The sequence below is a fragment of the Gavialis gangeticus genome, unplaced genomic scaffold (genome assembly GCF_001723915.1).
Source record: "Gavialis gangeticus isolate Ggan-Ray unplaced genomic scaffold, GavGan_comp1, whole genome shotgun sequence".
Classification (NCBI taxonomy): Eukaryota; Metazoa; Chordata; order Crocodylia; family Gavialidae; genus Gavialis; species Gavialis gangeticus.
Window position 1 is genome coordinate 141788460 of NW_017729025.1, and position 5740 is coordinate 141794199.

Genomic DNA, 5740 nt, shown 5'->3' on the forward strand with positions numbered 1-5740 from the left:
CCCGCCACCTGCGCCCGCCCCGCCCCGCCCCGCCGGGTCCCCGGTGCGATGGGGCACGCGCACGCTGGGGCGCCTTTAGATACCCCCAGCGCACAGCGACTGACACGTCGCATTCGCCCCCCACGGCGTGTGTGTCTTGTATCTATCTGTATCTGTCTGGAGAGAGAGATACCTATATAGAGATAGATAGATATGTCATCTACCTATCTATCTATCCAGATAGATGCACTGGGGAGGTATACATACCTATCATATATCAAATGATATATATAATTCCCCCCCAAAGTGCATGTGTATTATATCTATCTATATCTCTCTATATATCTATCTATATATCTCTATATATCTATATGCCATCGTATCTATCTATCTATCTAGACCTATTTAGACAATGCCATCATTGCATCTATCTGTCTGTCCATCTATCTATCTAGACCTAGATAGATAGATGGACAGACAGATAGATGCAATGATGGCATATCTATCTATCTAGATATAGTTACATAGACCTAGATAGATAGATAGATAGGTATCTATAATACACACGTGCACTTTGGGGAGGGGCAAATTTATATATACCTATCCTACATCAAATGATATATATCATTTCCCCCCCAAAGTGTGTGTGTATTATACCTATCTATCTAGACCTATATAGATAAAGATATGTAAATAGATAGATATATAGATACATACACACATATGTATGTACACAGGTATCTATGTACACACACTTATATGTATAAGTGCATACACACAGCCACTAATATATAATAGTGCGGTGCAGCTGGGATAGACTTAGACATGTTTTTTAATGCAGTCTGAGTGCATACATACAGACTAGACTATAGCTATATCTATCTATCTATTGCATGCACAAATACATATATGTGTGTGTGTGTGACAGGTTTCTGTGAGACAGCCATAATGACGCTGCAGTGGAAGCACCCAGAAAGGAGGGGCTGGTACTGCCTGCGCCACTGCACTGGGAAAGCCTCCTTCTGTTGGGCTTGGGCTCTCCCCTTCGCCCCCCTTTTTAGACTGTTTTCCTTACATGTCTTTTTTTCCCCTGATATTTGTATGCTTCTCATGCGCTTTGTTTCCTTCTTATGCTCTGCTCTCTGCACTTGCTTTCACAGTATCTGGTGATGGGAGCTCACACATATTTTGGAGAGTAAATATATATGGTCCAGATAGAAATAGACATGCTTTTGAATGCTGTTCATTCTTTAATTAATATATATGAATTTCTTTATTGAATTAATATATATTAATGTATGAATATTAAGAATGAACTGCATTCAAAAGCACGTCTAAGTCTATCTGGGCCATGTAGCTAGTCCAGTAAAAGATATAACCCACAGAAATCCTTACCTCTTTGTAAATAAATAATTTTTTACAAGCAAGGGTTGGTGAGTCTTCCCAGGGCTGTCCTTCTGGTCCAGTTTTTTCCTTTTTGTAAGTAAGTTCAGATCCAGGGGAAGTAACATGGATCTAGGCAAAGGTCACTTGGCTAATTCATTTACGCTGTTTTAGGCAATTTTGAGATATTGTGATTCACTCTGTTCCAAATACATGCATTTGTCACATATGGCCCTGCTTGCAATGCAAATAAAACAATATTGATCTTTTAAATGTGTTACTTAATTTTTTTTTTTAGTTGAATGTGGAGTAGGCTACAGAAAGCCATAATTTCTGACTCCTGATCCACGTCAGAGATGTTTGGTTATCACTTAGATATCCAAGGGGAGCTGGGATCTTAGCTCCATGCATAATTACATTAAATTTCATTGATTTATCTTGTTTTGTTAGTGGCATAGAAAGCATTTAGACAATAGATGTACTTCTGCCATTTTATACTAAAATTATTTTCTTGGTCTTGTTCTTTGCATTCATGAAAAAGCATGCAAGATAGATACTGTGGTGTTTTTTGGGGTTTTGTCCAAAGAAACATTTTATAAAAGAATTCAGGGAAGCTCCACAGAACTCAAGTAGCAGGAAATGATACATTTAAGTATTAAATAAGTATCAGCAAGATACTAAAGGATAGAAACTTTCCTTGGGAAGGCTGCAATTCAGCAAAGCATTAATGCATGCTCAATTTTAAGCATGGGACGGGATATTGAAACCCCATTAATTGCATTTTTTTGAAGTATTTATCTCTGAATATTACCTCTAGCTTGAAGTTGCAGCAAAGTACATTTAGATTGGATATCTGGAAAATGTATGTCCTGTGAGAATAGTGAGGCAATGGAATAGAGTGCCTAGGGAAGCTGTGGACTCCCCATGACTGGACGTGTTCAAGAAGAAGTTGGACACCCACTGGTCAGGGAGTATCAAGTTGTAGCTATGCCTCTTTTCTGCCATAGATATTTCCTATGCTTCTGGGCTTTTCTGGCTGCTCCTGTCCCCCCCCCCCCTTTTTTCTGTTCTGCATTAGGGGGTTTTTAGCTTCCACAGAGGCATTGGGTGCTGGTTACAGTTAAGGCTGGAGACTTCAGTTGGGGTGTGCCGATTCTCCTGCTAGGAGCAAAGCCCAGAGGTTCCTGGCTAGAGGGTCTTGCCCCTTTGCTCAAGGTCAGACTGCTCCCCATAATTGGGGTCAGGAAGAAATGCTACCTCATGGTCAGATTGGGATAGGCTGTGGGGGGTTTTGCCTTCCTCTGTAGTGGGGCGTGTGGCCCTCTACCCAGGACCTCTTGTTCCCCTGCTTCACCCGTGGCAGGTTAGGGTGTTAGGTCTACATTGTATCCGGGTTGAGGATAGTCTTATGTAGAGTTAAGATTATGGTTACATGGGATGGTTTGGATAGGGATGATCCTGCTTCAGGCAGGGGGTTGGACTAGATGACCTTTGGAGGTCCCTTACAGCTCTACTTCTCTTCACTATAAAGACCCACATACACAGTAGATTCATAAAACCCAATAAGATGGTGGTTTTTATTTAAAGCAAGGAGCCAGCATACAGAGGCAAGGCACATGAACGCAAGCAATTGTTAGGTTTGATGCAGTAGGAAGGAAACTAAGGAGCGACTCGAGTGCATATACTTAACCTAGCATGATCTGAGCTTCCAGAGGTCTGCGAGAACTGCCAAAGGCGATGCAAAGAAGAGGGAAACCAGAGCTGCTGTGTGGATTCTCTATATGTATTTACATATCCCAAACCAAGGCAACCTGCTTTATTTAAGCCCAGACTCGGGAGTTATTTTTCCAGAGTGTTCAGCATGTGGAGTCAACTATATTTCATTTAAAGGGATGTTGCCCATTCATTTAAACTGAAAACTTTGATTAGATACTTTCAGTTTATATTGTTTTGTATGGGTTTAGACTCATACAAATCAGTGAAGTAATTGGACAAAGGTTTACCAGCTTGTCCTGCACGGAAAATTTATCTTCCAAGTTAAATTTAAAGAGTTGTCATAACTATGGCAGAGCAAGTGCGGTGCCAGCCCAAGATGCCAGTTTAAAGTTCTTTAGATTGGCAGCCCTTGGGGACCTTGCAGAGCATCAGCAGCATCCAAAGCAGGTAGATCCCATCTACCACTCTCTGGCATCTCTGCCCACGGTGCCAAAATTGCTAGTTATGCCTCTCATCCACACTAAAGCAGTTTTTCCCCCCTGAAAAAATAGAGGCTGGAGGTTTGCAGGGCTCATGTATCTCTCAAATCACTCCTCAGCTTTAGAGCTTTAATTACTTAGCCATAATATCTAAGTGGTTATTGGCACTGATTTACTAGCCAATGTCTTACCGCCATGAGGAAGTATAATAGTTTGATAGATGTTAGGTGCTGGATGGGACCTTACAGATCATCAGGTCCAGCCCCCCTGCACTTGGGTAGGAAAGACTGCTGGGATCAGATGACCCCAGCAAGATGGGCATCAAGAAGTTTTTTGAAGATTTCCAGGGTGGGTGACTTTACCATCTCTGGGGGGCACTTGTTCCAAACCCCCGGCACTCGACTTATAAAGAAGTTTTTCCTTATCTCTAGCCTGAAGTGATCGTCAATCAGTTTGTGCCCATTATCTCTTGTCCTCCCCTGGGGGGCCTCGGTGAATAGTTGTTTGTCCAGGTCCTGATTAGCGGGTAAGAGCTTGCCAGTGTTTGAAGCTGAAATTAAGTAAGCAGCTTCCACAGCTACTAGAACAAATATTTCTGATTGTGTACTTTGACCACTCTAGCAAAATAATTCTAGATCCCACAGTTAAATTCTGTCTTGCATCTTTCTTTATATACATAGGTACGTTATAGATGTAAACAGATGATATATAAACAAATTTGTTAGGGAAATACAGATTCCAGATATGTTTTTGGATATATTGACTCACTGGGAGGTTTCCCGTATTTTCTATATCTCTTCCTCATATTCTGGGCTGTCGTTCTTAACTCTGATATAAAAAAGTGAACATAAGATGTGCCAGTGCCAAACTATGTCAGACCAATAGTCCATTTAGCCCAGAATCCTGTTTCTAAGTGGCAGAAGTGGATGCTGTATACTATATATAGGGAGGGAACTGAACCAGGTAGCTCTGGAGTGATATATCCCTATTCAAAATCCTCCCTGATATTCACCATTAATTGTTTTAGAAATGCCCAGGGAAACATCTTCAACTGTTCTGTTCAAAATACCTCTTAATCTGATACCATGGGTTTTAATCTGAGTCAGAAGTGTGTGTGTGTGTGTGTGTGTGTGTGTGTGTGTTGGGCTTTTTTTTCCCCTTCCCAGTTACTTTATTTCTCTTGTGGATATTTTGGGTGCTTATTGGATTGCCATATTTATACGGCAGACAGAAACCTGATTTGTGAAGACTCCATATGTACATCACCTACATCTACACACACCTACATACATCACCTACACACATTCATAGCTTCATAGATGCTAGGGTATATTTCACATTTAAAAAGGGATTGTTTTGTGTCCTTTTCTAACCTTTTTTTTTTAAATCAGCTACTTGGTAGGGCTGTGCAAAAATTCAGTGCTGATTTGATTTGCAGGAAATTTGACCCAATTTGGTAGTTGAATCTCTGAATTGAATCAGGGGACTGAATCAATTCAATTCAATTCATTAGGTCCAAATCAATTCAAAGCTCTCCGAATGGATTCGCAAAAGATTCACAGAGCTTTGGCGATTTGGGCAGTCCCCACCGGCTGCAGCAGGGAGCTGGACCCAGACTCCATGCTGGTAAGAGGGGGAGGGAGGGGACCATGGGGGGACCCCTGCCAGGCCCCGTCCCCTGCCTGCTTCCCCAGCCCTCCCAACCCCACCATGCCTGCCCTGCCTGCCCCAGCTCCTGGCCCTTTAAAAAAAAAAAGCTCCAAAAAAACCCAAACTCACCGGCTGCTGCAGGGACCTTGGGGCTTCTGGGGGCTCGTGGAAGAGCCCCCCCCATGTGGCATGGGGCAGTGGGGATCGCCCCCCTCCCGGCAGCAGCCTGTGAGTGTGGGCTTTTTTTCCCCGGCAGCCTGTGAGTGGGGGCGGGGCAGTCATTGAGAGTGGCAGGGGATGGGGCCTATGTGATTTGGAGATTCGTCTGATTCGGTACTCTCAAATCTCCGAGTCAGATTCGGCCGACTCGATTTGAGTCACTGAATCGAATCACTGTTCCCCGAACCTGCTGAATCCAAATCCGAAGCGAATACTAGCCGCTTTGCACAGGGCTACTAATTGGGAAACTCATTTGAAGGCTCATGCACTGGGACGTGGTTCTCTACCTCACTACTTCTTATGCAGTTGCTTGC